The 10,235-nt window shown below is 40.2% G+C and overlaps 1 protein-coding gene and 2 long non-coding RNA genes across 5 annotated transcripts in view; 2 read left to right on the forward strand and 1 right to left on the reverse strand.

The window, feature by feature from the left end:
- The window catches only part of LOC135245623 (caldesmon, smooth muscle-like), a 28,437-nt gene that overhangs the window by 15,923 nt on the left and 2,279 nt on the right, over positions 1–10,235 (forward strand). The window lies entirely within an intron of this gene.
- On the forward strand, positions 2,368–5,188 carry LOC135245664 (uncharacterized). Its single transcript, XR_010327326.1, has 3 exons — positions 2,368–2,610; positions 3,254–3,348; positions 4,376–5,188. It is a non-coding gene; the product is annotated as an uncharacterized LOC135245664 (long non-coding RNA).
- LOC135245663 (uncharacterized) lies at positions 5,600–9,966 on the reverse strand. Its single transcript, XR_010327325.1, has 2 exons — positions 6,815–9,966; positions 5,600–6,221 (listed from the first exon to the last, which is right to left on the reverse strand). It is a non-coding gene; the product is annotated as an uncharacterized LOC135245663 (long non-coding RNA).

Genomic DNA, 10,235 nt, shown 5'->3' on the forward strand with positions numbered 1-10,235 from the left:
CGTGTGTGTGTGTGTGTGTGTGCATGTGCATACATAGGTGTGTGTGTGAGACAGAGAGAGAGAGAGAAGAGACTGCTTTTGTGTGTGTGTGTGAGAGAGAGAGACAGAGAGAGAGAGAAGACTGCAAGTGTGTGCGTGTGTGTGTGCACATGCGTGTGCATATATATATATATGCGTGTGTGTGTGTGAGAGAGAGACAGAAGAGACTGTGTGTGTGTACCTATATATATATATATATATATGTGGGGCTGTGTGTGCATATAAATATAGTTGTGTGTGTGAGAGAGAGAGGAGAGATTGTGTGTGTGTATGTGTGTGTGTGAGAGAGAGAAGAGACGTGTGTGTCTGTGTGCGAGAGAGAGGAGAGACTATGTGAGAGAGGAGAGATTGAGTGTGTGTGTGTGTGCATGTGCATATATAGATGTGTGTGCGTGAGAGAGAAAGAGAGAGGAGAGTCTGATTTTGTGTGTGTGAGAGAGAAAGAGAGAAGACTGCGAGTGTGTGTGCGCGCATGCGTGTGTATATATATATGTGTGTGTGTAACAGAAAAGACTGTGTGTGTGTGACAGAGAGAGAGAGAGAGAGAGAGAGAGGAGAGACTGCGTGTCTGTGTGTATGTCTGTGTCAGACTAAATTCATAAAATAGGAAAACATTTCATATAACAATCCACAAGTCTCAATATCTACAAACGGCATAATTTCACATCCATTTAGTCTACATCCAGGCATGAAACAGGGCTTTCTGTTGTCACCACTACTGTGCGTACAACATACACTATACGTACAGTACTTACTGTATACATCACCACAATAATAATAAAGTCTGGAACATTAAGATGGAATAACGCCTGACACTAAAGATATTACATTTGCCTGCCATTCTGTAAGTGTACTGTAAGCTGTAGTAACAAAAATGTCAGACCAATCAATTCAGCCAAGACAACAAGCTAGCTATTGCTGCTAACAGAAGTGGACCACTGTACACACGACCGCTATACAATTTATATAAATTTGAGGGACAGTCAGAGAAAGCAAACATGCCGACCTTCATGTTTAATTAGCTAAACGGACAGTGGCTTATAAAGAGAGTTATTTAAGCAACAATAATAAATAAAAATAAATAAAATCTCGCTCAAAACAAAGAATCGAATTTTTTTTTTCTAATGCTAGCCAATAGATGTTGAAATAATAGAACAGGTGGCTGGAAACAAGGCACATTTATGATGGAGTATAACGTAACTTTGTCATAGAGACTTGCAGACTTCACGACGCGAGGAGAAGCATTAAATATTAGCCACATTAACAGAAGGGGAGTGGCATACCTGCTTGTAACAAACTAGTTTGCTTACGTCAGCTAGCTTGTTTGCTATCTGGTTAAAGGTATCTACAGCTCGTTAGCTTGTTCATTTATTGATGCAAACTGTTTCTCGCCAGTTGGGTTAAATGTATGGACATTATCGGACATGAACGCGAAGTGTATTTCCAAATAAAGTTAAAGTTAGATGGCAATCATCATACATTAACTTCGGTGCGACAAAAAATGAACCTACCTTTCGGTCGCGCAGTTGTGTGGAAATATTTACTAGTTTCAGACGGCACCGCATGGCGTTTCGACAATGGCTTTTTCGGGAAATGAAGTCCAACGCCAGATACTATTCAGCAATCACAACTACATATTGACTACAAATCCCTTAAGCGCTTTCAAAAATACAAATATTGCGTCACGGTTTGTCAAACCGTAATTATTCGAATAAAGGGGAAACCGTCCAAAAATGGATTAATTTTAATTTTCAGGAAGCATTCGTTGTATAAATTTATATAAAAAAAAGCAAATAAAGTGGTCCATTAGTCATGGCAACAAATACTTGTGCAGAACCTTTGTGTGTACGAGTAATACATTTCCATACAAGAAGGTGTAGAAGAATATGCTGTTTAAATAATTGTTTTACATTATATACCCTAAAATATAAGTGATTAAAAATGTATTCTTTTAACAGTTTTCATGTGTAATGACTAACTCCCATATTCTGACCTTCGCGTGAGAAGAGAACATTCTCTTAATTAAAATGCATAAATCTCAAGCAGATAATGAGATAATGACGTGTGCTTTGAAGTACTCTATGCAATTCTGTAAAGGTTCAGGACGGTTCCATAAACAGGAGATGGGCCCCCTCTCTCCCATTTTCTCTCTCTCATGCTGCAGACCAGTTGGGCCCGGTGTCTTATCTTAGGCATGCTAACAAACTAAAATATAAAGGTTACTGGGGAAAAAAGTATCTTGTGTTAATGAACACACACACACACACACACACACACAGTGTCTCCTCTCTCTCACACGCATTTTGGAACATAATTTTGTGTTTTACAGTTTTAAAAATAAAATAACACTTTTTAGAGTTTTTGTGTTTAAAGTTATGAGCAGAATGACTCCCGTCCTTCTCTTGTCTCACCTTGCCTTACAGGGAGAGCACCTGCTCTGGATCTGTGGGGGACATTGGGGCAGATGAAATGCCATACAACAACATACAACGTGACAGTTGATTATCTTCCTTGGGCTGTGTTAATGGACCCTGCCAGGCTCAGGTCTGGATGCAGGCATCTAGTTAATAGGTGGGTTGATTATCTTAGCTGGGCTGTTTCGATGTGGAGTTGAATATCTAAGCTGAGGAAATTTCAGTGTTGGAGTAAATGATCTTCCAGGGACTGGGTTAATAGGCTGTGTTGATTGTCTTAGCTGAGGATGCATCAGAGTAGCAGTTGATTATCTCTGTATATAGTGAAGTTCATTTAACTGCGGACCTGTTGGTGTGGGAGTTCATTATCTTCACTATGATATTGCTGAGAAAATATCAGTATGGGAGTTAATTATTCTCCCTGGCCTGTGTCAATGGGGAGTTGGTTATCTTATCTTTCGCTGAGGAAATTTCAATGTTGTCAGTTGTCTGCCTGGAGCTGTATTAATATGGAGTCTATAATCCACATCATAGCCTGGAAAATCGGACGCACTTGTGTTTTAAACATTAAATAGTTTCCACTTCTCCAGGGTATGAAAACGCAAACTGCCATGCTTGTAAAACGTTTGACATTGAAGCTTCATGCCAAATTTACCAAAATGTTGTCATTATTTTAAGGTACAGTGCTGTTGTATGACATTTCATTAATTATTTTCTTAACGATGGCTTCAACCGGGGCCGTCTGTATTAAAGTAGGAATGCTGGCTCTCTCTTGTGGATATAAAACGCACCTGCAACAGAGTACCCGAATGTCCGCGCACCTGTCATCAATCACCATTAAAGCACGGGAAAAACACAGCTCTCGGCTACGTTTAGGAACACAAATTCAGGAGTTGTGGAGGAAGTTGTAAGTAATCGCCTTTTTTATTATCTTAATCGGGTATGGTAAAAATCTGAGAAACATTCAATTAATTCCAATATTTTTGCGCAAATTTTCGATTTATTTGCGCATGTAAACGTAGTAAAGTCGGCTTTAAATTTCGGCCTTTTAAAACTGCGCATGCGAAAGGTCACCAAACGCAGTGAACTGGATGTTGTTTGTATATCTTTATGCGGGGGGGAAGAATCAGTACAGGTAAACCAGCAAGATTAAGTCTGAGGGATTTGGGTTTAATAGATGTTTAAAGATGGTAGGGAAACACCCAGGTGGGTATGACAGTGTGGCATGGCTGCGACGATTGAACAAGTTATTATAATGTAAACTACAGGAAAGTAAGATGGTATTGAACGTTATTTCAGAATTAGGAGTTTCTTTTTTTGTAACTTTGCTTGGTTCAGACCAGAAGAAGCAGTAACTATTTGAAAGGAAAGTTGGATTTGTTTGTATGCAACTGGACTATATGTGCACGGATGCATCTGAGGATCAGTTGAGGTTTTTTTAACGACCAGCAGAGGGCAGTAATGAGTCTGGAAGCGTTGAAAATGCCAGAATCATCCAAAGAGAAGAAGAAGCTGAAGCATCACTCAAAGCGGTGTAAAGTAATTAGTAATTTTTGGACACAACTAATTGGCCTTACATGATTATTAAAAGAATGATTAGTAAAACCCAGGTATTAGATAAATCGTGTTTTTTTTAACCATGCAGATGCTTAATCAGAATTTTGTTTAAAACTGATGTTTGGGGTGTAAATCACCTACATGTTAAGGGTTAAGATTAGTCTTCACTACTCAAGGGTAGTAGACGCACACACACATTCCACTGGTTTACCTCTGTTTAGTGTGTAACTAAAAACTAAATTACACAGCCTAATATGTAGATTGTACTGTAGATTGTAATGTAATGCATTTCACTTCACATACATTGGTTTGATTATTAATATCTTATTTTTAAACGCTTTTAACTGGTCCCTTCTGGTTTAAAGGAGCTGAGCAGACTCGGGGAGTGCTTCGGAGGCATCGGTGCTGGGCTTCATATGTCCCCTGATTCAGAATGCTGCTCCCCGACTCGTCTTCAACCTTCCCAAGTTCTCCCAAGTCACTCCTCTGCTGAGTTCACTCCACTGGCTACCGGTCGCTGCCAGGACCAGGTTCAAAGTCCAGATCCTCGCCTACCCTGCAGCCAACAGGACGGCCCCCGGCTACTTACAGGACATGATTCAATCCTACACGCCAGCTCGACCACTCCGCTCTGTGGAAACAGGGCCACTTGCACCCCTGCCATTCGGATGAATCTGGGATAATTTTTATCACTTAAATTCCCCTCTTTTATGCTACACATGTACCTCCTGTGCCAATTTCATGTTACCTGTACTGCCATCCAGCACTTATACTGTACTTTGTAACATTATCTTAATGTTGTAGCTTGTCATGCCTCCTAGTTTTACTTAGCAGACGTTAGGTCAGAGTAATGTTTAATGTGTGAACTGGACTTAATGTGTTCATGGCTATGAATAACTGTTACAAAATGAGTATTGTGCCTTATTGGATCTGTGTTTTGTAGTTGTTCCAATGACCTTCTTTATGCACTTATTGTACGTCACTTTGGATAAAAACGTCTGCCGAATAATGCAATGTAATGGGTTTGCCTCCCTCTGCTGGATAGAAAATGGCATTACAACAGAGGAAATCCGATTTGAAAAATGTTGCAATGTACAAGTCGATTTTTCTGTGTGGTTATCAAATGTATGTGGACTTTAATGCTGCACACAAGTTGCCCTCTGGTGATAATAAAGATCTACTGATACCGAAACTCACTGTTCTTATTGTGCATTATTTTTATTCAGCAATGGCAGCACAACTTTCAAGACTGAAGTGGAATTGCAGAATAAAATTCCAAAACACAATTTCATTTCATTATTTAAAAGAAAATAAAATGCATTTACAAGCCCTCTCCCCAATACATATCCACTGCAGTTTAAAAAAAAACAGAATATGAGTGTTCTCCATAGTACATTACTGGCTAGATTAAGTCTCATTTTTCATCATTGTGAAAGAAAACATTCAAAGGCATAAAAAATATAACCAACTAATCACTTTCATGCACACCTATAAGATGCAACAACATTACACCTTTAATTAGGTCATCTGTTTGAACGGGACTTGTCAGTCACCTGTTGTTCTAATTATAAATCACAAATGCAAAGGAATTCCTTCAATGAATCAACAGCTTTATTTAAAGAAGCCAAAATATGTGAGGGTGTCAGTTTATATTTTGCCACAGTTTCTTAGAGTTCATTTTAGGAGAGCACCTAATCTGGATCTGTGTGATTCAAAGCTGAGCTCTTCCTGTTTAATTCTGATGGGTCTGAGAATAAGTTCACTAATGAGCACCCAGGAATTCTTGAAGGGTTTCGTGGCGCAAGACAGAGTACCCTGTTCCACGAAGCCCATTGCATTGCATCACGCCCAGCAGATTTGAGCCAGCCACAGCCGGGGGGGTTCCAGCTTTTTTTTTTTTTTTTTGGAAATATTTCTGTTGTGTCATCTTCTTCTACCCACAGAAGAGCCGGCCGATTCACAGAAGAGAAGGTGGCGCAACGGTATTGTCTTTGCCTACGGACGCAGAGGTTGGGGGTTCGAACCCCCCTTCGTCTTTGTTTCGCTTATACTTGGGTTGTCTCATCATCAGGCCATTTCTGCAGCCGCGCAACCGCTAACATGATGGTGGCGTAAAGGTATTGTCCAAAGCTTGGAACGCTGAGCTTCAGGGTTCGAATCCCCGTTCGTCCCTTCAGTTTCTACTTCTGAGGTCTGACTGTCTTCATGTCACTGCAGGAAAAACACAAAAAAAGTCAAAAAAGTTACAGTGGTGCAGAGGAATGGTTCTCGTTTTCCACTACCAAGGTCAGCGGTTCAATCCCTGCTTTCCCCTTTTCAGTTTGCGCAGCTTTTGTCCGTTGTGCTGTGTAAGTGCACAAAAAAATGAGCGATAAATGCGAAGGAGTATGTGGCGTAGGGGGCTGAACCGATCCTCAGGAGGTAGAGGTTGATGGTTCGAGTCCCTGAGACCGCACCTGAGCAACGTCGGTGGTCCCCAAGGGTGGGGGAGGTGTGTGTGTGGTGTGAGTGGACGGGTAGGCAATCTGGCCCTCCCGAAATATCCCAGAATACAACATGGGGGTTATAATATTTTTTTGCAAATTCAAAATTTTCGGAAGGTAAAAAAAAAAAAAAATTTTGACAGGGGCCCCACTCTCCGTTAGTGCATTACTACTGACAGTCCCCCATACTACTACGCAATCAAATGAACTCATTTGATTGCAGAAAGGTAGCAGTATGTAAGACTGGCAGTAGTAATGCACTAATATACACCAAAAGTGGTGCATAGAAACAAAAACAAACAAAACCAAACTCATACATACACAGCGCCTCCATCTGGGGACTTCCTGCATGGTCAGCCCATCTGTTAGACAGCCACAGTGCTACCCTGATCAGCTCGTTGGGCTGCAGACATGCTGGAGAGAGAAAAAATCACCAAAATGTGTTACATATGAACATACATTATGTAAATGCAACAGACGCATGAACATCTTTGTTCAAAGGGAGTTGGAAGGACTACATAGGTGGAATCAGTGTATGGTGCTACTTTAAAAGCCTTTAAAAAATAGACTTTAATGTTATGGTGGAGTTCTGATACTTGCTCTACTGTAATGCTGTGTGTGTGAATTCTACACCCAAAACCTTGTAAACAATGCGCTTGTAACAATTATCAGACGTCATGAAACGCGCGTGAGTCCGCACGCTATCACGCAAACCGAGTTTGTAATGGCGCTAATCGCATTCGTCTTGAACATTCCGATTCCGTCAACTTTTTTTTCTCCTCGGTAAGTTTCAAAAGTTCAGTTCTTAGTTAGCTAACATTTTATGTGTATTTACTAAGCTGTCTGTTACGCAGGATTAGCTGTGTGTTGCCTTGGTGGACTGAAATGGCTGTTTTTAGCTTCTCAGGCAGGCATCACATCAGAAACTGTGTAAATCAGCTGAAATGAAGCGAACTTTAGCAGCCAGTAACTGTTAGCGCACATAAAGCCTAAAACTACAAGCCACATTCCTCATGAGAAAAACTAACGTTGAACGGACGTTCACTTCTTGTGGAAACGGCCGCTTCCCCGTGTTTTGTTCGGAACACGATGAGTTTATGTTTGTACAATAAGTGAATATCTGAGTAACTTGGATAACTGGCAGTTTTTATTTAACTTAAGCTCATTTTGTTCATTCATTCATAGGCTTAATGAACAGTCAATTTTAACAATGAAGAGGAAGAGGACCCTAAAAGATTTCTTTTTTTTTTTTTTGGTAAGTGTGGTCGTTTTGCTTAAAAAACCAAAACAAAAAAAAAAACAGTAATGCTGAATAGGAATGAAAACAAAGACAATATTAAAGCCCAAAGTCATGTGTAGAATAAGTAATTTTTCATAATCAAAAACATAAAACATGTTTAACTAATGCTATTGTGCTCTCTCTGTTCGTTATAAGTGCTCCACTGTTTAAACTGTTTAAATCACACGTTAGAACCTATTTTTTTACAGTCTCTGGTTAGAACTTTCTGTAGGAGATGCTGTAAAGGTCTGCGTAGAAACAAACCACTTTACCAGTTTCTTAGACAAGCTGTATTGTTTCTATAGTCAATCTCCTAAAAATCTCAGAGAGCTGGATCGAGCAGCATCAGCAGTGGGTGCACATTTGCGCAAGATAGGCCGTGTGTTAAATGTGAGATGGGCGGCTTCTTCCTACAGAACTGCTGAAGCTGTGTGGAACATGTACAGTGCTTTGCACCAACATTGGTCATGTGCTGGTAAAGATGAAAGGAGGAGCTCTGCTGAGAGATGCATGTATGAAGGGCTCTCAGCAAAACTGGCCTCCACAGATTTTATTAAAAATCTTGGGCTTGTGTTTGATGCTTTAGAAGAGCTAAAAGACTTGTCAGAGTTATTGCAGGACAGAAATGTCCGTCTGTCAGATGCTGTCAATATGGTAAAAAGGCAGGCTTAAGTTTTTTCAGCTATGAAGGAGACACCAGGGCCACACTATCAAATTGCCTCTCAGGCTGTTGAGAATGGCACTTTTAAAGGGGTGTTGGTTAAAACAAATGCCAAGCAAAAAGTCACTAAAACCTAAGAAGCTTTTCCATGAACTGAGCAACAGCATGATCTCAAGGATGGTCCCAAAGGATGAACTTGAACTTTCTGAAAAGCTGAACGTGCTTTCACCTAAAACCTGGCCTACTCCAGTGCCATTGCACTATGGAGAGCTCGAGGTAAGAGAACTCTGTGACTGTTTCAAAATAAGTTACTCTAGTGTAAAGCAAGCCTTCAGAGACTTTAAACAGAATCCAGATATGTTACCCAGGGAGGGACTCTTAAAACTGAAACAAGCAGCTGATACAATGGTTTTAAGCACAGCCGAATGTGAACGAGGATTTTCTGTCATGAACACTGTTGTCTCACCACTTCGCACTCAGCTGAAGGTAGAGAATGTTTCCTGCCTAATGTTTATCAACATAGTGGGTCCACCATTAGAGGTTTGGAACCCAACAAAGTATGTCAAGAAGTGGGTCATGACCAGGAGGTCAGCAGACCATACAGCTTGTAGAGAGAGACAGGAAAGACAGGAGAAACATGCTTTCAGCCCTATTTGGAACCTCGTGAATTAAAATGAAATGACTGTAAAGCTAATATGTGAACTGATGGCATGAGATATACATAAGTGGTGTGAGATGTAAATGTGGCGTAAGATGCTGTGAGATGTAAATAAAGATGCTTTGAAAGACGTTGATCATTGACGGTAATATGTAAACAAGGGCTCCCCCTCCTTAGAAAACCCAATTTAACCACTGACTATACGTACAGTACTTACTGTATATATGACCACAGTAATAATAAAGTCTGGAAAATTAAGATGGAATAACGCCTGACACGAAAGATATTACATTTACCTGCCAATCTGCAAGTTTACTGTAAGCTGTAGTAAATAAAAATGTCAGACCAATCAATTCAGCCAAGGCAACAAGCTAGCTACTGCTGCTAACTGAAGTGGATCACTGTAAACACGACCGCTATAAAATTGATATAAATTTGAGGGACAGTCAGAGAAAGCAAACATGCCTCCCATCAGGTTTAGTTAGCTAAACTGACAGTGGCTTATAACGACAGAATTATTTAAGCAACACAAATAAATAAAAATAAATTAAATCTTAAATTAAATGATGGAGTATAACGATACTTTATCATAGAGACATGATACTTCACGACGTGAGGAGAAGCATTAAATATTAGCCACGTTAACAGGAGGGGAGTCGCATGGCTGCTTACAACTGGTTTGCTTACGTTAGCTAGCTTGTTTGCTATCTAGCTAATGTTATCCACACAGCTCGCTAGCTTGTTCATTTATTGATGCAAACTGTTGGGTTAAATGTATGGACATTATCGGACATCAACGCGAAGTGTATTTCCAAATAAAGTTCAAGTTAGCTGGCCATCATTATACGTAAACTTCGGTGCAACAAAAAATGAACCTACCTCGGTCGCGCACTGCTGTTGGGTGAAAATATTTACAAGTTTCAGACGGCACCGCATGGCGTTTCGACAATGGCTTTTTCGGGAAATGAAGTCCAACGCCACATCCGATTCAGCAATTACAACTACTTATGAACTACAAATCCCATAAGTACTTTAAAAAATACAAATATTGCGTCACGGTTGGTCAAACCGTAATTATTCGAATAAATGGGACACACGGGTAGCGCTTTCCGCAAAATTTTAACCTCACCATTGAACTTACGAA

The sequence above is a fragment of the Anguilla rostrata genome, chromosome 19 (assembly GCF_018555375.3).
Source record: "Anguilla rostrata isolate EN2019 chromosome 19, ASM1855537v3, whole genome shotgun sequence".
Lineage (NCBI taxonomy): Eukaryota > Metazoa > Chordata > Actinopteri > Anguilliformes > Anguillidae > Anguilla > Anguilla rostrata.